General features: G+C 42.6%; 1 long non-coding RNA gene across 1 annotated transcript in view; it reads right to left on the bottom strand.

Annotated features, from left to right (window-relative positions):
* Positions 1-1,738: 1,738 nt before the first annotated feature.
* The window catches only part of LOC119854085, a 57,014-nt gene continuing 33,039 nt past the window's right edge, over positions 1,739-25,713 (bottom strand). Inside the window, exons 2-3 of the long non-coding RNA XR_005292338.2 lie at positions 19,320-21,490; positions 1,739-2,339 (exon numbers count right to left, since the gene is read on the bottom strand). This is a non-coding gene — a long non-coding RNA (uncharacterized LOC119854085). The remainder of the gene's footprint in view (positions 2,340-19,319; positions 21,491-25,713) is intronic.

The following is a 25,713-nucleotide window of genomic DNA, read 5'->3' on the forward strand; positions in this document are numbered from 1 at the left end:
GGCCCATTAATTGTCGGAAAGATTTCATTGATCCCCACCAGAGAATATTGAGACTGAACTCCTTCCAACAAGTCTCTAACAAGAAAAACATAAAAACTAAAACTGAACAACAAGTAAGGAAAAGATCTTGTAAAAGTAATAATTTAAGAGCAGGTTAAGGGATACATACAAAATTTGAACATATGCAACTTAGATCACACTAATAACATTTTTTAAAATTATGTACTAATTGGGCTGTGCCAAAGATTGGAAATAAATAAAAGCAGTATCAATTTTCAAAGAAAGAAAGAAAAGTGATCTTGATAATTAACCCATACATTTCATAGCATTTAAGGCCAGAAGGGATTTATTAAATCATCTAGTCTGATCTCCTGAGTAACACAAGCCAGTTTCCCCTATATTTGGCCCAATTACTCTAGTTAGAGCAAATGTAAGGGGACTGTTGCCCCCTTACTAACATTCAGTGGGGGCGTTTTGGTTGGCTAGCTCCCAGTACTAAAAAGGGGGAAGGGTCGATGGGGAATCAGGACCCTGAGACTGACAGCCCCCAGGAACAATGGGGAGAGGCCAATGTTCCAGGTCAGCCTGAATGACAGGGCGAGCAGGCTAAACAGGGAGTCAGGAGGCCAGGGAGGTCCCGTCCTCTGTGTGAGCTGGATTTGCCTGGGTCAGACAGAGTGGGGCCGAGCTAAGGAGAAAGCAGGGTCCCAAGCTAAGCTGGGGAGCAGAGCTGAGCCAGATCCAGAGGGACCAGAAAAGCAGCCCAGAGAGAGCAGACCTGTCCTGGGAGCAGATCTGCAGCAACCAGAGCCAGAGGGGCCAGGAAAGCAGCCCAGGAAGCAGGTCAGTGCTGGGAGCAAAGTCACAGAAGCAGCCTGCAGAGGAGACCTGTCCTGGGAGGAGAGCTGCAGAGGGGCCAGAGAAGCAGCCCAGGGAGCTGGAGGCAGAGCAGCAGCCGTGCTGAGGCAGAGTGGAGCTGGAGCTGGGGCTGGAGCAGTCTGGAGCTGGGTGTGGTGAGCAGCTGGGGAGAGCGAGGGGGATCCTGTGCAGCGGGCTCAGCACAGGGAGACACCTCAGCCAAGAGGCTCTGCAGGCCAGGCTTGGATCATAACCCCGACAGGGAGGGGGCGACACTGGGAAGAAGGGTCCTACCACTTAGAGCATGAGAGCATGTGGCCACCAGCAGAGCAAGTGTCAAACCCACAGCATCCCTGCAGCACAGCCGGGGCCTGAGAAGAAGGCCTGGGACTTGCAAGGAACAGACTGTGAACTGCCCTGACGTTCCAGAGACACTGTTTGTGATGTTCCCTGCCACAGAGCGGGTTGTCGTGTTTCCTTTAACCTTTCCCATTTTTCCTTATTCTTTTTAAAATTAATTGTTGATTAAATAACTTGCATTTGCTTTAACTTCTATGTAATGGTCAGTGGGTCAGAGAAGTGCTCAGTGCAGAGAGAGTACCCCGGAGTGGGGACACCCTAGGCTCTGTCCTAGGTGACCACAGCAGGTTTGGGGGTCGAGTCCCCCAGGAATCCTGGGCCCAGCCTTGTTGGGGTTACGAGGACTTTGCCAGACAGGAGAGTGGGAGGGGAGTCTTCAAGGGCAGGGAGGCCACAGGGTAAAGGAAGTGGTAGCGAGGACTCAGATCCTTTCGCTAGCCCACTTCTCTGGGGTAGTGCAGAAGCCAGGAAAGTTCCCCACAATAGCGGGACTATTCCCCACTTACACAAAGTTCAGTCTTCAGGAGACAAAGGGTATGTCTACACTGCAACAAGAGGGTGTGATTGTAGCTCATATAGACATATTGGAGGTAGCTTTAATGTAGCTAGCTCAGGGATCAGAGTAGCGAAGCCGCAAGCAGTTTGGTCTTCAGTGGGGGTTGAACAAGCCTACCCAGAATGCAGAGCTAGCCTATGCTGAAGCACATGATGCTGCAGCTTCACTGCTTCAGTACCTGAGCTAATTAGAGCTAGGCTGGGTACGTAGCCGCTAAAGCTAGGACGGGTACGTAGCAGCAACCACAGCTAGTAATTGCAATATAGGCATGCCCTAAATTCTTGTGTGCCACAGGAGAAACCAAGGCACTACCAATACCCAATGCCCCTGCAAGAATGGGAACAAGGTTGGGTGCAGGGCAGGATCTGGGCTGGAGCCGTGGAGGAGCAAAGCTTGGAGAGATGAGCACAGGGAGACAGTGTCCATGGCTGTGGATGTTAGGCTTATTAGGACATCAGAAGTACTGAGCAGGAAGAGCTGAGGGCCTTACACTTGACAGATATGCCCCAGATGATCTCATAAGGCGATCCACGGCCCATACTGCAGAAGAATCTACCATTTATTCCTAATGGAATAACAAAACAAATATTAAAGGAGAAATAACAGTGAACACAAATAATGGAATCCCGAGCTGGAAACAGCACAGAAGAAGAAATCTCGCCAAACTTGATTGTTTAAACTTTTCCTGGGGGCAGTGTCATTCTGCCTCATCTTCCATGTACGCAGAGTTGCTGTAGCCTTGTTGGTCCCAGGATATTAGAGAGAAAAGGTGGATGAGGTAATGTCTTTTGTTGGACAAACTTCTGTTGGTGACAGAGACAAGCTTCCCAGCTGGAGAAGAGCTCTAAGTAAGCTCAAAAGCTTGTCTTTGTCACCAACAGCTGTTTGTCCAACAAAAATATTATCTCACCTGCTTTGTCTCTCATCTTCCATGCTCAGTTGTATACTAACTAAGGTCACAACTGAGCATTCCTTCTCTTGCTGGTGAGAATGGACAGAATCCTACTGAAGACAATGGAAGTTACTTGTGTGAGTAAATGCAAGTCAGAGTTAAGCCCTGAAATGCAGCATTAGAACGTTAATTGCATTCAGCCCCAGAGGGAGAAAAGAGGCTGCACCCGAGGGCTCCTGTAGATGCTGCTTTCTGACAGCTTCTGAAAACCTGCTGTAATCTTGAAATTTTCCAACTCAATGAGAGTTTCTTCCCCAGGATTCTAAATCAGTTTATGAAATGATTATCAGCTCAGCAAGCTTGATGACTAAGAATCATGACAGTTTTATTACATGCTAATAAGACATATTTTAAATGTCCTCCAACAACACAGCAAGATAATTACAAAGCCTGAGCTTAATAAAAATGTCCTCAAGGTGTGTGCATGTGTATATACTTTAAATGGAAATGGTTTATCAACAAATGCTAGCCTTCAGTGCTTTCAATCCAAACATTTCAGTATTGTACGATAGTACAAAAAGCTGGAAATGTAATTGTCTAGCAATTGGTTTGTTTCTGGTATCCAAGAAGAGATAAAGGCACAGGATAACCAAATAGTATAATTAAATTAGACATTAAGAATTCTCTTTTCACGGTTTAAAAGTGCTATTTGTAATGTAATTAAGGAAACTGGTTTTTAAAGATTATACTAGCTGGTATAAATTGACATAGGCCCATTGATTTCAAGGAATGTACAAAAGGTGAGATTCTGGCTCATGCATGTTTAACCTGACAGTGTCAATTAATGTGAATATTAAGTTTATAAGCCTTTCGTATCTTCTAAAAGATAAATACAAATGTTGCCACTTACATCAGTTCCTCTCCTAAATCTAAATGAATAGAGGCTCTGAAAGCTACTCATAAGGAAGCCTAATAAAAAGAGAAGGGTAGGAAAAACATTAGTGAAAAAGAAGAAATTCCAAGTGTGTTTATTAAACATGAGTGGAGGACAATCTGCTTGTTCTTGTTTCCAGACAGAATTAAAAAAATAATACTAAAGATATAGCTATTAAACAGTCCCTTTACAAGAGGCAATTCAGACTCTGCTAAGTCTTAAATGAAAATTAAGGGTCACATTTTGGCATGAAGGGCTCGATACTGGAAGGTGCTGAACACTAGCCTTGAATCAGCAAAACATATAGGCATGTGCCTAACTTTAAGCACAGAAATAAACCCTTATGAATTCAATGAGCAACTGGTTAAGGGCTTTGCTGGATTGGGGTCCAGCTGCTCATCACTTTACAGGATGGAGAGTTTAGCCACTGCTCTGAGTAGGCCCCATTATCCCAGGGCACTGGGGGAGGGGGGAGAGACTCTGGGCTGGTGCAGAGGGGAAACATACTGCTGCCTCATTCCTGTCCCCTTTGGGGTCCTGCATATCCCCAGGGATCCATTAGAGAAGCAGTCCCTGCACATCAGTGTAGGAACTGTCAAAGGCTGCACAAAGCAGGCAAGATACCTTGCACACCTGCACAGCGGGTGATCAGTCTGGCCCTACACAAGCAAGACAAAATCAATATTCCTCTTTTCTGGTTCTCTGGAATCACTGAAGCCTCAGGAGTCATAGTCAGGAGTAAGATGCCTCCCGGGAAACACTAGTCTGTAAGATATGTTGTCAGTCAAACTAAATAATGCTGACCTATTTGCATGCAAATGCTCCAAATCTATACACACTCCTTCCTCCTTGTGCTATGACTGCATTTCTTTGGACACACAAGTGTTCATTGGAGTGAGATATCTCCTCTTATGATAATTTGCTAACCAGACACAAGATTCTACTACCTCCCATACAATGAGGGTCATAGAAGGGATCTGCTACCTCAGACCTGCTAGAGCACATTGCTATTCCCAGAAGACTGTGGCGGGCGCCAAACACCCCGCCGCCAAAATGCCACCGCCGACAAGCAGCAACGGCAATAAGCGTCACCGCCAAAATGCCGCCGAGAAACGGCAACACTTCTCAGCGGCATATCGGCGGCAGGGTGTCCTGCGGGCGCACAAAAATGCCCCAGCGGGTGCCATGGTGCCCACAGTCACCGCATTGGGGACCCCTATGTGCTAGAGGTATCTAAAATCATGAATGGTGTAGAAAAGGTGAATAAGGAAGAGTTATTTATTCTGTCACATAACACGGGAACTAGGGGTCAACCAAAGAAATGAATAGGCAGCGAGTTTAAAACAAGCAAAAGGAAGTATTTCTTCACACAACACACAGTCAACCTGTGGAACTCATTGCCGGGGATGTTGTGAAGGCCAAAAGTATAATCGGGTTAAAAAATAATTAAATAAGTTCATGGAGGATAGGTGCTCATGCACCTCATGCTCTGGGTGTCTCTAAACCTCCAACTGCCAGAAGCTGGGACTTGATGACTAGAGACGGATCACTCAAAATTGCTCTGTTCTGTTCATTCCTCTGAAACATCTGGCACTGGCCACTGTCAGAGACAGGATCCTGGGCTAGATGGACCATTGGTCTGACCCAATGTAGCTCTTCTTATGGATCCTTCATGATCTCAATTCAGTTCAAGGTTGAGTCTCAGCTGGCTTGCTTCTCAAGGCCCTTGTCTTACCCATACTTTCGGAAACACACTTGATGCACAGTCTGGGCTGGATGAGGCGGACATTGAAGCTGTCTGTCCTCAGCTTTAACCTGCAGCAACCAGCACAGAAAGACCCCAGTCCACTGCAGCAGGGCATAGACAGGGGTAGCAAACATGAACAGCCACCCTCGCTCTCTGGCTTTTATGAGCCAGTGGATCCCTGCAGTTCATGGACCAACCACATATGGACCTGCCCCACCCACCATGCCCACTCCCTTCTCTTTGCTGCTGAGATATGGGACGCTGTGGAGCAGGGGTTCTCAACTCTGAGGCCCTTCCGCCACCCACTCCCCCATAAAAATGCCACAGCCCACACATGCCACAACAACTGTTTTTCAGTCGATTAAAAGCCAGGGCCACTGTTACGGGGTGGCAAGCAGAGCCGTTGCCCAGGGCCTCATGCCATAAGTGGCCCAGTAAAGCTAAATTGCTTGGGCTTTTCAGCCCAGGGAGGAGGGGCTCGGGCTGCAGCTTCAGCCCCGAGCAGCAGGGCTTGGCATTCGGCTTTCTGCCTTGGGCCCCGGTGAGTCTAATGCTGGTCCTGTTCTCTGGTTTATTTTGGTGGACCCCCCTGAAACCTGCTCGCAGACCCCAGGGGCTCCGGACCCCTGGTTGGGAACTGCTGCTGTAGAGTTCACTTCCTTTTTTGCACACGAAGCTCCATGCAAGAGGCTAATCTCCCTACAGTGTGTCACAGCAGCCTTGCTGGTTTTCAGGCCTCTGCAGCTGCAATGGGAGGCAGAATTTCCCCCTGGATACTCGTGGTAGGGCACGGTGAGCTCAATTCCGCTGACCACACACACATGTACGAAAGAGACAAAGGGATTCTAACAAATCTTCTACGGGAGTGAAGGCAGTAAAAGATTCTGGGCCTAACTCTCTTCTTACTACACATTGCAGCTCCATTGATTTTATTGGAGTTACTTCAGCACAGTACAGCAGTGTCAGAGGAGAATCGTGCTCTCTGTTTTATCTATGCCACTGGAGCAAGTTGGTCTCAAGCTGCCTCCTCAAAACATAACGATGATTGGGCAAGAACTGAACAATATCAGAACATTTTCTGCCTCCCACAGCATCAGCACAGTTATTGTCCTGAGCATATCCTCCTCCTCCTCCTCCAGGTACAGCCAGTTTTTCTCCCGTTGTGCAACTATTGTCAGAAAACCTACATTGCTTAGACAGTGTAAAAAGTATCCCATCCAGAGAGGATGCTTGGTCAGGTTTAATAATTTAAATCCATGGGTTTTTCTAAGAGTGTTTCGATTTAAAAAAAATATATTTCTAGGTAATAATTAGCACTACAAAAGTAATCAGCTGTTGAAAATAGGCCACTTCCACCTTAATTGAATTGGCCTCGTTAGCACTGACCCCCCCACTTGGTAAGGCAACTCCCATCTTTTCATGTGCTGTAATATATATACTGCTTACTGTATTTTTCACTCTATGCATCTGATGAAATGGGTTTTAGCTCACGAAAGCTTATGCCCAAATAAATTTGTTAGTCTCTAAGGTGCCACAAGGACTCCTCGTTGTTTTTGCTAGGTAATAATGGTTCCCTTGTTTACAAGCTGTATCTGTGTTTTCATTAGAACAGTTCTCTCCCTCTGTCTTCCTCTGCTCACTCAGTTTATTTCTTTAATTTAATTATTTGTATTAAAATTCTATCAGGTCCCCTGTTGCATGAGGCACTAGACAAACAATAGAAAGACAGGCCTTGTTCTAAGTCTGTTTAAACCAAGACACATGCAACGGTAGGTGTCTGGTGGCACCTTAAAGACTAACAGATTTATTTAGCATAAGCTTTCATGGGTAAAAACCCCACATGCATGCATGCATCTGAAGAAGTGGGTTTTTTCCCACGAAAGCTTATGCTCAAATAAATCTGTTATGCTTTAAGGTGCCACCAGACTCCTTGTTGTTTTTGTGGATACAGACTAACACGGTACCCCGATACTTGTACCATGCAACGGTAGGTGTAACAAAAGAGATGTAGCAAAAGAAGATGGGCAATACAAACTGCAATAGGAGAAAACATTAACTTAGCCCAGCAATGTCCAGAGCTAGAATCATATAAGATATCAATAGGTAATAATATTGTCAGAGCTCATTGCCGCTCATCATTTTCCCTGTTTCCATGGTTGTTTTTCTCTGCCCCTCTCCTCTAGAGAATATGGACCCAATAATGTTAAAATTGATATTTGCAAGATGAGACAGAATCAGGTCTCCTAGTCCCATCACAGCCCATGTTTCTGATGGGCAGAGGTAAGAATCCAAGTATTTACATTTGAAGACAAGTGTCTCTCCCTGGGCAAACATTTATGACTTAATTTCAAGAACTGTTTGTGTGTGTTCCTGCTACTGCCTAGGTCAAATAGATTCGCACTAGAGATGGACTCGATGGATACAGAGCAGCAAGGCCAGGCAGGGAGGGATAGGGAAGAAGATGAGGTCATGGCCAGAAGCAAGTTGAACGTCCTGTACAATCCCAACAATTGCCATCCTCCTCCTTAGAGCTGCAAGAGGCAAGCTCTTCCCTTCACAAGCTCCCCCTGGAGCACACACGTGCACTCACACACTCACACTGCAGGCTATGGGTATGAGGATAATGTTTGGTTACAACGGTAGCAGAAGGCCAGCCGTAGGGTGACTATAGGTAGAGCTGGCTGGAAAATGAATTTTCTATCCTACAAAATATTTTGAGATTTCTTTTTTTCCCACCATCCTTAATTGGGAAAAAAGTCAACATTTTTAAATTGTTTTTAAGTTGAATTCCCCCCCTCCCCCGCCAAATATTATTGTTTGGGTCAATCTTTTCAATTTTGATCTTTTTTATACAAAATAAAGTAGTTGCAAAATTAAAAAATCAAAACTTTCCATTCTGAAACAATCTTTTTTGGAAAGAAGTTTTGGATAAATTGGTATTACCTCACGAAAAATTTTGGTTTAGGCAAAATGGCATTTTCCAATGGAAAACTGCTTTCAATTAAAAGTTTTTGACTCGCTCTAACTGTAAGTATAGACATACAAATGTGCATAAATGATAGAAAGACAGGAAATGATACAGCATGTGAATCATACATACAAACAAATTATGAACAATTAAACTCTGCAATACACTTTTCTAAAAGGGGAGAAATCTAACCAGACTGAGATGGTGGCTAGCAAATTTACATGCAAGCCACTGCTGACAACTCAGCCGGGGCATCGGCATTACAAATGCCAAGTGAGATGAGCCCAGTGAGCACTGCCAGACTTAATTGTTCAAAATCACGAGTCAGAGCTCCCCAAAATCAAGTGACTTGAAAAATATATCAATATATGAGCAGATTGTCTAGTTATGTGCCTTCTGGTTTTCAATCCTTTAAAGTTCTTGTTTCTATGCTTTTTCTCTGCAGTCATGAGGGCTAGAAACTTATAGATTCATAGATTCATAGATACTAAGGTCAGAAGAGACCACTCTGATCATCTAGTCCGACCTCCTGCACAGCGCAGGCCACAGAATGTCACCCACCATTCCTATGAAAAACCTCACCCATGTCTGAGCTATTGAAGTCCTCAAATCATGGTTCAAAACTTCAAGAAGCAGAGAAGCCTCCCTCCAGTCAACCATGCCCCATGCTACAGAGGTAGGCAAAAAAACCCTCCAGGGCCTCTCCAATCTGCCCTGGAGGAAAACTCCCTCCCGACCCCAAACATGGCAATCAGCCAAACCCTGAGCACATGGGCAAGATTCACCAGCCAGATACCCAGGAAAGAGTTTTCTATAGTAAATCAGATCCCATCCATCTAATATCCCATCTCAGGGGATTTGGCCTATTTACCCTGAATATTTAAAGATCAATTACTTACCAAAATCCCATTATCCCATCATACCATCTCCTCCATAAACTTATCGAGTAGAATCTTAAAACCAGATAGATCTTTTGCCCCCACTGCTTCCCTTGGAAGGTTATTCCAAAACTTCACTCCTCTGATGGTTAAAAACCTTCGTCTGATTTCAAGTCTAAACTTCCTGGTGGCCAGTTTATACCCATTTATTCTTGTGCTGAGCTTAAATAATTCCTCTCCCTCTCCTATATTTATCCCTCTGATATATTTATAGAGAGCAATCATATCTCCCCTCAACCTTCTTTTAGTTAGGCTAAACAAGCCAAGCTCCTTAAGTCTCCTTTCATAAGACAAGTTTTCCATTCCTCGGATCATCCTAGTAGCCCTTCTCTGTACCTGCTCCAGTTTGAATTCATCCTTTTTAAACATGGGAGACCAGAACTGCACACAGTATTCTAGGTGAGGTCTCACCAGTGCCTTGTATAACGGTACTAAAACCTCCTTATCCCTACTATCCCTACTGGAAATGCCTCTCCTGATGCATCCCAAAACCGCATTAGCTTTTTTCACAGCCATATCACATTGGCAGCTCATAGTCATCCTATGATCAACCAATACTCCAAGGTCCTTCTCCTCTTTCGTTACTTCTAATTGATGCGTCCCCAACTTATAACTAAAATTCTTGTTATTAATCCCTAAATGCATAACCTTACACTTCTCACTATTAAATTTCATCCTATTACTATTACTCCAGTTTACAAGGTAATCCAGATCCTCCTGTATAATATCCCGATCCTTCTCCGAATTGGCAATACCTCCCAGCTTTGTATCATCTGCAAACTTTATTAGCACACTCCCACTTTTTGTGCCAAGGTCAGTAACAAAAAGATTAAATAAGATTGGTCCCAAAACCGATCCCTTTATCCTTATCCACCTTCTGATGTTCATATTGATCCCCATCTTCTCCAATTTAACTAATAATTCCCCATGTGGCACGGTATCAAATGCCTTACTGAAATCTAGGTAAATTAGATCCACTGCATTTCCTTTATCTAAAAAATCTGTTACTTTTTCAAAAAAGGAGATTAGATTGGTTTGGCACGATCTACCTTTTGTAAAACCATGTTGTATTTTGTCCCATTTACCATTGACTTCAATGTCCTTAACTAATTTCTCCTTCAAAATTTTTTCCAGGACCTTGCATACTACAGATGTCAAACTAACTGGCCTGTAGTTACCCGGATCACTTTTTTTTCCTTTCTTAAAAATAGGAACTATATTAGCAATTCTCCAATCATTCGGTACTATTCCTGAGTTTACAGATTCATTAAAAATTCTTGCTAATGGGCTTGCAATTTCAGGTGCCAATTCCTTTAATATTCTTGGATGAAGATTATCTGGGCCCCCCGATTTAGTCCCATTAAGCTGTTTCAGTTTCGCTTCTACCTCAGATATGGTAATATCTACCTCTATATCCTCCTTCCCATTTGTCATGCTACCATTATCCCCAAGATCCTCTTTAGCCTTATTAAAGACTGAGGCAAAGTATTTGTTTAGATATTGGGCCATGCCTAGATTATCTTTAACCTCCGCTCCATCCTCAGTGTTAAGCGGCCCCACTTCTTCCTTCTTAGTTTTCTTCTTATTTATATGGCTATAGAACCTTTTACTATTGGTTTTAATTCCCTTTGCAAGGTCCAACTCTACTCGACTTTTAGCCTCTCTCACTTTATCCCTACATCTTCTGACTTCAATTAGGTAGCTTTCCTTGCTGATCCCTCCCATCTTCCACTCCCTGTATGCTTTCTGCTTCTTCATAATCACCTCTCTAAGATGCTTGCTCATCCAGCTTGGTCTACAACTCCTGCCTATGAATTTTTTCCCCTTTCTTGGGATACAGGCTTCCGATAGCTTCTGCAGTTTTGATTTAAAGTAATCCCAGGCCTCCTCTACCTTTAGATCCATAAGTTCTTCAGTCCAATCCACTTCCCTAACTAATTTCCTTAATTTTTGAAAGTCAGCCCTTTTGAAATCAAAAACCCTAGTTGCAGATTTATTTTTGTTAATCCTTCCATTTAGTTTGAACTGAATTAGCTCATGATCACTTGAGCCAAGATTGTCCCCTACAACCATTTCTTCTATGAGGTCCTCGCTACTCACCAAAATTAAATCTAAAATGGCATCCCCTCTAGTCGGTTCAGCAACTACTTGATGAAGGAATCCATCAGCTATCGCATCTAGGAAAATCTGAGCCCTATTATTATTACTAGCACTGGTCCTCCAGTCTATATCTGGGAAGTTAAAGTCTCCCATGATCACGCAGTTTCCATTAGTATTTACTTGATTAAAAACATTAAAAAGGGCTCTATCCATATCCAAATTAGATCCCGGAGGTCTATAGCACACCCCAAGCACTATCGTAGGAGAGGCTTTACTAGTTTTCTTCCCCAACGTAATTTTTGCCCAGACGGACTCTGTCTTATCCATTGCATCGCTTCTTATTTCTTTACATTCTAACTCATCGTTGATATACAATGCTACTCCACCCCCTTTACCTTTGTTTCTGTCTTTCCTAAACAGCACATACCCTTCAATACCTGTAGTCCAGTCATGACTACTATTCCACCATGTTTCTGTTATCCCTATAATATCTGGTTTCACTTCCTGCACCAGTAGCTCTAGTTCCTCCATTTTGTTACCTAGACTCCTCGCATTGGTGTACAAACATCTTAATTTTTGCTGTTTGGCCTCGCTCACATTTTGTACCCTATTAGGCACAGTCATTCTACAGCCAGTATAACCTATTAGACTAGTATCCACACCGCCCTCGCTCCTTATATACATTCTCCTACTCATGGCTGTATCCTTTCTTACTTCATCTTCTTCCCTCTCAATGCTAAAATCTGGCGTGGAGATTTTCTGGACATCTCCCATCCATCTCCCCCCAATTCCTAGTTTAAAGCTCTCTTTATCAGTTGTGCCAGCCTCGATCCTAGAAGTCTATTTCCTTCCCTACTCAGATGAAGTCCATCCCGAGAGAACTGACCTCTGTCCGTGAATGCCTCCCAGTGGCCATACATCCCAAAGCCCTCCTTATAGCACCACTGCCTAAGCCATCTGTTGACAGTCATAATCTTGTCAGACCTCTGTTGCCCTTCTCTAGGAACAGGAAGGATCCCGCTAAAGATCACCTGAGCCTCAATTTCCTTAAGTGTCTTCCCCAGCCTAGCATAGTCTCCCTTGATACTTTCCAGCGAGAATCTGGCTGTATCATTTGTTCCCACATGAAGGATAATTAGGGGATTCTTTCCCGCTCCCTTGAGGATCCTTTTCAACCTCAGGTCTACATCCCGTATCTTAGCACCCGGAAGACAGCACACCCTTCTATTCTCAGGATCAGCTCTAGTTACAGGCCTGTCTATTCTTCTCAATAAAGAGTCCCCGATCACATAGACCTGCCTTTTCCTGGTGACAGTGCTATTCTCCAGTCTCTCCCCTGTTCCCTCTGGCTGCAAGTTCTTTCCATTCCTATTTTCCCTTACAATCCTCTTCAACCCATCCTGTATCCTTCTGGGGCTCATATTTGGTGTAGTCTCCCTTGACTCTTCCCCTTTTTCTATAGGGCTAGCCTCTCTTCTCTTCTTCCTTACCCTTCCACCTTCAGCGACTACCTGCTGAGCCCCTTCTTCATTTTCCAGCTCTGCAAACCTGTTCCTAAGCTCTATTTCTCCTTCACTAGCCCATCTTTTTCTCTGCCCGGTTCTTTGAGTCACATGTTTCCACTGACCACTTTCCTCATCCAGTCTCCCCTCAAAATTCCCCAGCCCTGCTTCCATCTGCGAGTCTGAGCTTTTCCCTTCAGATACCTCATATCTTTGCTCCATCATCTGCTCAAACCCCTTCCTAAACTCAACGAGACTTTCCACCTGCATCTCCAAACCTCGGATCTTTTCCTCCATCAGCTCTATCAGACGGCATTTCATGCAGACAAAACTCTTACCGGTTCCCCCCTCCAGGATCATGTACATACCACAGCTTCCACATCCAGTCATCCTCAATGTGTCTTTCACTACAGGAGTCACTCCCACAGCTGCCTCTGTATCTGTCATCTCCTTCCCACCTAAATCCTGTTAATCTGGGAAACACAAGCCACACCAAAAAGACCACACACCCCCCAGCAAAAGCAAAAAGCAAACCCCAAACAAGCACCACAATCCAAACTCCCTTTACAAACTCCCACTCAAACTCCCCTGTTTAGAGCTCTGTTTGCTAGCTCCTGTGCCGCTGCAGCTGTCTGAAAAACTTCCTTTTTTCTCCTTTTTTTTTTAAATGAGAGCTGAAATTCTCATAAGCACAAGTCCAGGAGCTGGGGCTTTAATAAAAAAGGTCAGATATCACTAGATTGCCACCAGTGAGCCTGAACAGGGGGAAGAGTATATGGAAAGCATTTTGTAAACCTAGAGTGAGAAATGAATGAGGAGCAGAACATGAAACATTGCAGAACATTGATCTTTAAATATTCAGGGTAAATAGGCCAAATCCCCTGAGATGGGATATTAGAGGATGGGATCTGATTTACTATAGAAAACTCTTTCCTGGGTATCTGGCTGGTGAATCTTGCCCATGTGCTCAGGGTTTGGCTGATTGCCATGTTTGGGGTCGGGAGGGAGTTTTCCTCCAGGGCAGATTGGAAAGGCCCTGGAGGTTTTTTTGCCTTCCTTTGTAGCATGGGGCATGGTTGACTGGAGGGAGGCTTCTCTGCTCCCTCGAAGTTTTGAACCATGATTTGAGGACTTCAATAGCTCAGACATGGGTGAGGTTTTTCATAGGAGTGGTGGGTGACATTCTGTGGCCTGCGCTGTGCAGGAGGTCGGACTAGATGATCAGAGTGGTCCCTTCTGACCTTAGTATCTATGAATCTATGAAAAGTTAGTTGTGGGAAATCTATGGATGCTTAAAAGTATTTTTTGGGGGAAAGGGTGGTTTTTTGTTGAAATGGTCACAAACAGCATAGTGCTGTGTAAATATCTTTCTCTTTTCTGATTCATTTTCCAAAGACTGGATTAGACAAAGCTTTCTGAAACTAGTAATTAATCTGGAAAGGAAATAGGAGATTTCCAGTTGGCTGCAATCTGGCAATTTACATGATACATTGGACCAGTGTGGATATGTACAACTGCACTTGAGGTAGTCAGAGTAGGAGGAAAGCATATTTTCCAATGGCTAAGTGAAAAGGGAAGTTGTTGAAGTCCTGCTGTTGCCCAATTATATAGGGAAGAAAGAAGGAGATTTCTGAAAGAACAACATGTGCAATAAAGAGCTATTAAGAAGAAACTGATCAGTGATCATTGAGACACTGTTCGAATAGAGACCCTGTTGAAGAGACTTAAGATGTGGAGAGGAAAACAAAATCAGAGGTAAAGGAAAATTTATTTTCAAGGAAAAAATGATTGTAACGAAACAGAGTAAAAGCATGACTATTCATCTAGAAGCAGACATGTAGGAAGACACAGGGCTACCTTAAGACCCTACTCACATACTTCTAAGGAAGCCCTTAGACCCTGAGTAAGGAAAACATTTAAGCATATATGTTAGCCCATCTCTATTCACAGGAAGCCAGGTAAGCACATGCTTAACTTTAAGCTTTTGCTTCAGTTTCACCAAAATGCGTGTCTCACACACATACTAAAGTGCTTCTGTCCCGGGGCGCTCTACTCACCACTGGGACACTTCCTCCTGGCCACTCGGCATTAGCTCCTTCAGGTGTTGCACCCTCATCTCACAGGCTCTCCACCCATCTCTGCAACTCCAAGTCTTTGCAACTTGGCCCTTCGGCCAGGTCATTACACATGCTGCCCCCTTCTGGGGTGTCAAAGTCTGTCAGGGCAAACGGTTCCAGGCACTCCATTTTCCATTGCCTGGCCTTACCATTTCCCCAATACCTTGTAATAGAACCAGGGCCTGCCCTCTGCTCGGGGGTCTAGCTCAGGGACCCTCTAATCAGCAGCCAAGGTCCAGGCCTTGCTGCTTTTCCCCTGAGCCTTTCCTATATCTCTGGCTCTCCCCCTTCTATGGAGCCCGGGCTCTAGGACCCTCCCCCCTCGCAGGGTCCTAGAGCCTGAGCTCCAGCCCAAGGCCAGACATCTATATAGCAGCAAAAAAGCCCCACAGCCTGAGCCCCATGAGCCCAAGTCAACTGGCACAGACCAGCCACAGGTGTCTAGTTGCTATGTAGACATCAGGGCTGGCCTTACCATGAGGCGAACTGAGACGGCCGCCTTAGGTGCCAGACTGTGCAGGGGTGCCACTAGGACCCAGAGTGTAAAAAATTGTGTCTGCTGCTGGTGCATATGTATTCCCTCTGCTCTAGATACACAGAGATGGTGGAGTGCTGTGCTGGAGGAAGGAAGGCACAAGAGACATAAGATTGCATCAGAGTCTCTTTACGGGCAAAATGTTCTGAAAAGGCTCATTGCCATTCTGAGAATGCTTGCTACCCAAAACCTAGCACTGTGTGGCACTTCAGATCAGCTGTATGTGCCAAACAATGAAAACTTCTTTCAAATTGTGGAGCTGATGGCTGAGTTTGATGTTGTACTCCAGGAGCATATAAAAAGAGTCACCACCCAAGAAATGTACACACACCACTACCTTGGAAAAACAATTCAAAATAAGATCATATAGTTACTGGCAACAAAAGTCATACAGAAGATTGTGGCAGATCTGAAGTCAGCAAGACTTATTATTCTGCTATTCTGGACTGCACACCTGACCTCAGCCATACCGAACAAATGACTTTAATGGTGCATTTTGTAACAGAACCTAGTGAAAATGTCCCTGCAATGGTGACTGTCCGAGAATATTTTCTAGACTGTATTGACATTGATGATACTACAGGAGCAGGTATGACAAATGTGCTTCTTAAAAAGCTGGAAGATATGGGAATTGCGATAGATGACATGAGAGGTCAGGGCTACGATAATGGTGCCAACATGAGAGGAAAGAACAGAGGAGCGCAGACACCGATCCGAGAGTTAAACCCTCAAGCTTTTTTGTCCCATGCAGTTCTCATTCATTGAACTTTGTGGTCAGTGATGCAGCATCAGCTTCTAGTGAGGATGCTGAATTTTTTAATGTAATTCAAACCATCTATGAATTTTTTTCTGCATCAACTCATTGGTGGCAAATTTTGAAGCAACATCGGGAACATCCTCTCTGACACTGAAACTACTGAGTGCCACATGATGGGAAAGTCAAGTGGAGGCGATAAAGCCTATCAAACACCAAATTGGAAAAATAGATGATGCCATAGTTGCCATTGGGGGGATAATGCTATGACAGGAACTGTTTGTGGGAGAACAGTGGCAGAGGGAAATGGAATCACCAGAAACATACATAACTTCAAATTTCTGTGTGGCTTAGTGTTGTGGCATGACATACTGTTTGAAATAAATGTTGTAAGCAAGAGACTCCAAGGTGTTGACCTTGATATATCTGGAGCAATGGAACAACTGGACAAAGCAAAGTCATACCTACAGTCTTACTGGTCAGATGCAGGATTTCAAAATGTTCTGAAGAGTGCACAGAAGTTGGCAGAGGAACTTCACACTGAAACTATTTTCCCACCCATTCAAGAATACAAGAGTCACCGAAGAAGAAGACATTTTGATTATGAGGCATGGGATAATCCCATAAGAGACCCCAAACAACAATTCAAAGTTGAATTCTTTAACCAGGTGCTAGATTGTGCAATAGTCAGTTGAAAAATATTTCATGCAGCTCAAGGAACACCAGTATATTTGGGATGTTGTATGATATTCCAAACCTCCTCACTATACCTGAAGAAGACCTACACCAGCAATGCAGGGCACTAGAGACAGTATTGACACATGATGACATGCGCGATATTGATGCGAGTAATTTAGGTGATGAACTGAAAGCCCTTTCAAGATACATTTCAGCAGGATCAACTCCAAAGGCTGTTCTGGAATATATGTGCACAAATAAGATGACCACCCTCTTTCCAAATGCTTTTGTTGCTCTGCGCATACTTCTAACACTTCCTGTAACAGTTGCCAGTGGAGAATGCAGCTTCTCCAAGCTGAAGTTAATAAAAACACATCTATGCTCCACAATGACACAGGAGAAGCTGGTCGGCCTTGCAACCATCTCAATAGAGCATGAGCTGGCCCAGACTGTGGACCTTCAGCAGGAAGCAGTTCAAATCTTTGTAGCCAAGAAGGCATGGAAAGCACCACTTTGGTTATTCAAAAGGATAAAAATGCCAGTGTTTACTATGCAGACAAGAAAAGTTACATTTGCTGTTCAGACGTTTGAAAGTTGAGTGTTACTTAAAATTTTTGAATAAGGCATTTTAAGTTGTTAGTTCTCCTTTATTGGGGTAGGTAGCAGAGCAATATCATGAGAGGAGTAGAACAGGAAGAAGGCAGAATTGAGATCTTTCAAAGTTTTGGCCCAAGCGAGAGGGCATGGGGGCGTCATTTGAGCTCCCTGCCTCAGGTGTCAAAATGTTGTGGGCCGGCCCTGGTAGACATACCCTATGAGAACCTTTCCCAGACCTGAGATAGACCTCTGTGTACTCTAAAGCTTGTCTCTCTCTCACCCACAGAAGTTGGTCCAATAAAAATATATTACCTCACCTGCCTTGTGTCTCTAATATCCTGGGACCAACAGCTACTACAATACTGCATACAACACTGAATAACACAGGTCCGAGCACTTTACCCAGCGACTCCTGAACTGAGCTCTATCACTTGTGATTAAAACACTAGAGCATAACTTTTAGAAAGGAGTTCCAAATTTGATTTAACATCTCCAAGTGATGAAGAATCTACCACATCCCTTAATAAACTATTCCAATGACCCTCACTTCAAAATGTGTGCATTATTTTCAGTTTGAATGTTAGTAGCCTCAGTTTCCAACAACTGGATCTTGTTATGCCTTTGTCTATTACACTAAAGATCACTTCTCCACATATTGTACTCAAAGACTGATCAAGTAACTTCTACAAGTTAATATATTGAATCCCTTCAGTCTTTCTCACTGTACATGTTTTCCAGACCTCAAAGCACAGCTTTGTCTTTTCTGGGAATCCTTTCCCATTTTTCTAGATCCTTCTAAAGTGTAGATACCAAGAATGGGACACAGTATTTCAGTAATGGTCTTTCTGATGCCATATACTGAACCAATACCATTATCCCACCCCCACTCAATATTTCCTTGCTTATTCAACCAAAGATCACATTAGCTCTTTGAGCCACAGCCTCACACTGGGAGCTCATGAACATTTAGTTATCTACAATGACTTCTAAGTCCTTTTCAGAGTCATTGCCTTTCCGGATACAATCCCCCATTCTGTAAGTATAGAGTACATTATTTTTTTCCTATAAAATAAATAAATAAAAACCTTGCATTAGGTTGCATAAAAATGCATGTTTTTTGGCAGTGCCCATTTTTCCAAACTGCTCTGTGTCAGTGGTCTGCCATCATCAATATTCACCACTTCTCTGATCTATATCATCTGCAGATTTATCAGCCATTATTTTATATTTTCTTAAAAGTCATTGATAAAAATATTGACTAGATTTGGGCTGAGAAACAATCCCCGGGGAATTCCACTAGAAATATCACCTCTTCTTGAGGATCCCTATTACCAATTGTGTTGTGAAATTCATCAGTAAACCCGTTCTCAGTCCATTGTTATTTAAGCCAGATGAGAAACTGGTTCTGGGATATTTGTGTGAGCAGTGGGACGTAAAAAGCCTGTTTTCAGGAGATTTATCCATGATTGTGTAGCAAAGTTCCCACAGAAGATAATGGACCAAGCCAGTATCAGGCTGTCAGACTAAAATGAAGTGATCTTAGGCAATAATTAAAGAAATCAATAATGTCATCTTGACCCTGGAACATTTCATACTTCTCCTTTTCATTCATTCAGCTTCTATTTTGAGCGGGTTTCCTCCCACAAGGAGAGATAGAGTCTCTCAAAGTATGCAATTATTAGGGAGGAAAAAATCCTAATAAATCACTCAAAGAAAACTTTAAAAAAACACAGACAAATATTAAACTTTACTTGGTAGAACGAAAATAGAGTCTAGCACTGACCCAGTTTGCTTAACTCAACTGGAGGCCCTCGCAATTGGTTGGTTGTCTTCTTCTTCAGCAGTCACCTCTTCACAGGAGACAACATGCTAAATTTCTTGAACAAAGATTTAGGAAATCATTATAAATATCTAAACTGCTTAGCTTTATTGTAATGGCAAAGCCATTACTGGAAAAAAATGTCCTTAGGCTTCCCTTCCTCACCCCACTAGAATGTTTATTGGTATTACTTATGGTCTGGAACAGAGGAGAAAGTCTTCACAGTATTAATCCTTTTCAAATAGCCCTGCACATGTTGGCATAATCTGGATCATATTCTTTAGCTGACCTAAAGGGCAGCCCAATACATCAAAGAAATACCTTCCCAGAAATCACTGGTCCAGTGGCATCTGTTATGTTAGCATTTCTCTATATTGCGGGCTAGATTGTGCCCTCATAGATGCATATGGGACATGCTGCACCTGGAATCTCTGAAAGGAAGTCTGTCTGACTCAGCCAGATTTCCTACTGGTAGGGGAGTTAACCGACCCCCTGGAATGGTTGAGAAAGATTGGTTAACTAAATTATATATCACTGTGTGTAGTATAACTTGTTACCTCATCTAGATTTCTTGCAGTTCTTTGGGTCTGTGTTCTTTTGTTAAAGTACAAACTGGAGAACTATTAGCCAAAATAGCTTTGAAAGCAAATGAGAAATTACAGGAAACAAAATAAAGCTGGTTAGATGATAGTGTTCACAATGTCCAAATTGAATTCAACACAGGACGTTACAATTTTCAAGAGACAAGAAATCAGTTCAATTAATTGTAGGTTTCCTTACAGACTTTTCCCAAAGGCCAACTTTTATCCTACCCTAGTCTAGGCAGATGATTTCAGCATCAACACAGAAGTATTGATCCTAAACATAGATACTTGTTCACTTCCAATCAAGCTTATCTGCCAATGGAGTGATGTCACTGCCCATGTCACTTCAACCAGAACAGTTCCAAAGTAGGATTTAGATATTTGGGACAAGTTCCTTAATTATCAATCTATTTCACCAGTGCTATAAACTCTTATGCCACTCTAAACAAAGGTTCAAATAGTGGTAAAATCTATAGCTTACTAGTCAATTCAAAACTTCTTCCTCTTTTTGTCTAAGAAGCTGTCAATTCTCTTGACCACACAATCTGATTTAAAAAAAAAACTAAACTGAATTATTAGAAAACTCAGGATTTCTCACAGCTAACTTGTGCTGTAGTGTAGCACAGGGTCCTATTACAAACAATATTAGGCTTGGTTAGTGCAAGGAGTTTCTCCAGCCTTAATGTTCTCAATTCTTATTGATTTAGCATAACTTCTAGACAACTGAGACTAAATTTACTGGTGAAATACAAGTACATATGGTGCATTATTCAGTTATTCAGAGGCTTTTAACTCAGGTAAGTACTTTCTGAGAAGCATTTAACTTAACATAACCAAGTTGACACATGAGTAAACAATACAAGTCCTTTTGCTACTTATAAACTGGAGCTGGCAGAAAGATTGGTTCTACAGTTCAGTTGCAAAACTGTAATTACTAGTTTCTTGAGACAGATAAAGAGTTAATTCAGGTGATTCACTCAAGGTATTATGATAGCTGAATTCCTCTTCTGTTTCAACATTTTGCAGCAGTCTTTAAAAGACAGGACTTTAAACGACAGAATTAACTGAGTGCTTGTCAGTGACAAGACCTTAGTTGTTTCCGAGGAGGAGGTGAGCTTGCTCATCCACACGTTTCAGCTTCAACAAGCAATATGCAGAACACCACAGGACATTTTAGACATTTTCTACAGGGCTGCATTGCCTCTTTCTTTTCCTTGGCAAAGCTGATGTCTGCCTGTTGGAAAGTGACCAATGCTTCTGGTAAAAATAAAATGTCCAACCAGAATACAAGTTGTGTCCCTTCTCATGACTCAGTGAAAAAACAGAGTGTCTCCTTATGGCTTCTTGCAACTTTGTTTGGAAGATTCCCGTATCTTTGTGCAAACTTTTTGTGCCATGCCAATTTTTGTAAGACACATGTTGAACTTCTTTTGCCTTAGCCCTCATTAGTAACCTACTTCCACAAATTACTTTGTGTGGGCTGCTATGTGGTGTGTTCCCTTGGCCAACCTTGCACAATTGCATGTTCTTTCCATCGGCAATGTCAGCTTTCTGTAGGAAGATCAATTTTGAAGTTAGAACAGAGATTTTTTGTAAAGTGTCTTCACCCTCCTGGATGGTTCTGTCTTTGTTTAGTAATTTATCATGCAGCACTATCATGTCATTTCAATCATTCACTTGGTCTGTCTCCAATAACATAACAAATAATGAAATTATACAAAAAGAGCAATGCAAATATTGCACCAGTATTTGATTATTCCCTATACTTCAGTGATAGTCTGTAGAATCGCTGCATATATGGAACTTTCTCTCTGTGCAACTGCCAATCATGCAGTCAGTCAGGTCTTACAATCATTTAGGTGTTATAACATTTTGACTCACCTTAAAGATTTAACTTCACATTGGTTTCTCAGCATACCATTTGAATTTATCAGCTTCTTTGATACAAAATAAACACCTTGCTAGATATACTTATGTTAAAGATTAGTTATATATCTTACAAATCAATTTCTATTTTAAATAGACAACACGGTCTGAACTATTTGCAATACATTGTAATCAAGTTGCCTAGGCGATGAAGCTTCTTCAAACTGAAGGGGTCTGTTAGAGAATGCCTTTAACAACAAAATAAAATACCTTGCTCTTATATAGCACTTTAGATAATTATGATTTAAGAAACAATATCATAAAATTAAAACTAACACTTTTAAATGTATCTATCTATATTATGCCTTATGAAACTGCATCGATTAGCATAGCTTGAGATCTTATATCTCTATTACAAAGTTTAAAGCATATAAAATAGAAGAAAAAGATAAAAGAGGAAGTTACTTCACAATTTAGCAAGAGATTGTGGTTACCTAGGCAGTTAGCTGTTGTGATTACTCAAGCTAAGTTAAACACAGAAAGAGCATCTCTTGGTTTTTTAACAGTTTAGACTTAAATTATGCCAAGACATTAATCTGGGTGGGTGGGTGTCTCTAGCATTACTACTGTTAATAAGTTCTATATTTCCTGCATAATCACTATACAAGACTGCAGCTTGCTTCTCCTCTGTGCCTTACAAGCTGGTTTGGAATGGCCTTATACCCACCCTGTCCCCTTTCTGGCAACTAGCATCTTCTGAGGCACCAGAAGGGAGCAGGGTCTATGCTCCCTAGCAAGATCTGAGTGCTTGTATGTACCCATTGCCAGAGCATCTAAGCAGCTCACAAGGGTAAGTGTATTAATCCTCACAACATCATTATTTCCCTTCAACCGATGGGGATCCTGGGATCTAATCCAATGTCCACTGAAGTTAATAATCAGTTAGAACTCTTCCATTGACTTCAATGGGAGGTGGACCAGGAAGGCTCTGGGTATGTCTACACTGCAATTAAACACTCACAGGATGTTTAATTGCAGTGTAGATATTCAGGCTCACAGACCCCCAGGGGAAAGGGTGCCAGACCCCATGCACTACTACAAGCCTGAATTGTCTACATTGCAATTGTCTACACTCCTATGAGCCTGAGTCAGCTGACATAGGCCAGCCATGGGTGTTTAACTGCATGGTAGACATACCCTAAGAGAAAACATAGCAAAACTCCCATTAACTTTAATGGCACCAAGATTACACCCCTAGTACTTTGATTCTAATCAGATTCTGGTGATTATGATTTATGTTAAGGATGAGGAAGGAAGCACTTCATTATAGACTCAGTCCAAAATATATAAAGCTCAATTTACAACCCACATTTAGCAACGATCAGTAGGAATATATGACAATGTTTGGTATCCAATGCCTCGCCCCTTCACTTATCCCTATTCAAGATAAGCTAATTACCGTGCCAAATTGTTTTCTGTACCTCAGTCCCAGAAATCATGTGTTTTGGTCTTTGAGTTCTTCCTCCTTCTTTCATCCCTGGGTAATGAGTTATAAAGTGCTGTGGGGAAAAAATGTTCTGTACACCAAAGGGATGCGCCTATATATACAAGTGCGGATTTTGTAAAGGAATGTTTGTGAGCATATTATTCTTTATACAGGCCCTTGCTTTCTGGCTTATGGATATATGTTTTAAATAAATGCACTGCTGTTGGCATTGCAGATTATCTGAATGTTGGGTTCACATCTATCATACTGTGGCTTGTGTGTTTTCATATTCAATAGGGGCCTCATTAGATGTGTGAAAGTGTCCCTCCCCACACAGAAAGGATTGTTTGCTACCTGGGTGTAGGTTTGAGCTAATATTAGATCATTCCTGCTCACCACCTGGTGTCCTGGGAGAATGTGCAGTGCCTGAAGGAAAATTGCGGATCTCTTCAGAGAGCTAGCGCAGCTCAAGTGACTCAAAAATCATGAGCCTCTGTGCTACTATTTCAGAGCATGAAAGGAAATGTGAGGCCTCTTAGATGAATGAACTTCAAAAGGTTCAGATAAGCATCTAAAAATAAATATGCACATGGCTCATGCAAAGCTCATCTGAACTACTCAGCACTCTTAGAGAGGGTTTGAGCGGCAGAATTTTTGACATAGCCCCACAGATCTAGGTCTTCTCACAAAGCCTCCCTCACCTCCATAGTACAGGCTCACTTCTTGCCTTGCATTGTCCTCTGATGCAGTGGTTCCCTAACTTTAATGACCTGTGAACCCCTTTCAATAAAATGTCAAGTCTCGCGAATCCCCTCCTAAAAATGAATATTCCCAGTGATTTTCTCCTTTACCTGCGTATAAACTATAAAAGCAGTGATCTTGGAAATATAACATTTGTTTGTCTGGCATGCTTATTATATATTATTTATTATTAAATATTATTTATCATTACAGTATTTTATTACATTATAAAAACGGCAACACTCTTCCAAGATCTCACTTTCGTAGCTTGTATCACTTTGAATAAGCCTGTTATAAGACAAGGCTCCTATGTTTCATCAAGGAGTATCAGATGTGAAACAGCATGAAGATATTTAAGAAGTCAACTCCTACACAAGCATTCAGATCTTGAGCAGTCCAGGCAAATAATGCATGTGATAAAGCTTAAACCTGTTCTTCATAATAATTTTAAAACAATACTAGCTGACTATTTAATTTTAAAAACAGCAAAAAATATCCACTTCCCTTTCCATTTCTTATAAGGAGTCTTGAAGTTTAAATCTCCTCAGTGTGATAGAAAAGGAGTACTTGTGGCACTTTAGAGACTAACAAATTTATTAGAGCATAAGCTTTCATGAGCTACAGCTCACTTCATCGGATGCATTTGGTGGAAAAAACAGAGGGGAGATTTATATACACACACAGAGAACATGAAACAATGGGTTTATACACACTGTAAGGAGAGTGATCACTTAAGATAAGCCATCACCAGCGGGGGGGGGGGGGGGAAGGGGGGAGGAGGAAAACCTTTCATGGTGACAAGCAAGGTAGGCTAATTCCAGCAGTTAACAAGAATATCAGAGGAACAGTGGGGGGTGGGGTGGGGGGGAGAAATACCATGGGGAAATAGTTTTACTTTGTGTAATGACTCATCCATTCGCAGTCTCTATTCAAGCCTAAGTTAATTGTATCCAGTTTGCAAATTAATTCCAATTCAGCAGTCTCTTCTTAGAGTCTGTTTTTGAAGCTTTTTTGTTGAAGGATAGCCACTCTTAGGTCTGTAATCGAGTGACCAGAGAGATTGAAGTGTTCTCCAACTGGTTTTTGAATGTTATAATTCTTGACGTCTGATTTGTGTCCATTCATTCTTTTACGTAGAGACTGTCCAGTTTGGCCAATGTACATGGCAGAGAGGCATTGCTGGCACATGATGGCATATATCACATTGGTAGATGCACAGGTGAATGAGCCTCTGATAGTGTGGCTGATGTGATTAGGCCCTATGATGGTATGATGGTATCAGTGTGATATATATGCTTGCTTTGATCTGCTTAGCTCTTGGAAGTCCAGGGGCTCCGGGCTGCTGGCCCTGTGCTGACTGGGGTCCCTAGGGACAGCTCTGTCCGCCATTAAGGAATTTTTTCCCCGAGAACCCCCTGTAACATTTCACAAACCCCTAGGGGTTCACGAACCCCAGTTTGGGAACCACTGCTCTGATGGGAAGAAGGAGGAAAGGCCCAATGACCTATTCTTCATAATACTCTAGGAGTTATCTGACCCACGTCCTGTCCTAACCCTGTAGAAGATACTTATTCCCTTCCATTTACTTCTTCCATTTGCTTGTAGGGAGGAGAGCTGGCAGACTGGGCACTTTCTGGGGAGAGTGTGACTGGCTCAGCCCCCTGCTCCATTCATCAGAATT

The sequence above is a fragment of the Dermochelys coriacea genome, chromosome 3 (assembly GCF_009764565.3).
Source record: "Dermochelys coriacea isolate rDerCor1 chromosome 3, rDerCor1.pri.v4, whole genome shotgun sequence".
NCBI lineage: Eukaryota > Metazoa > Chordata > Testudines > Dermochelyidae > Dermochelys > Dermochelys coriacea.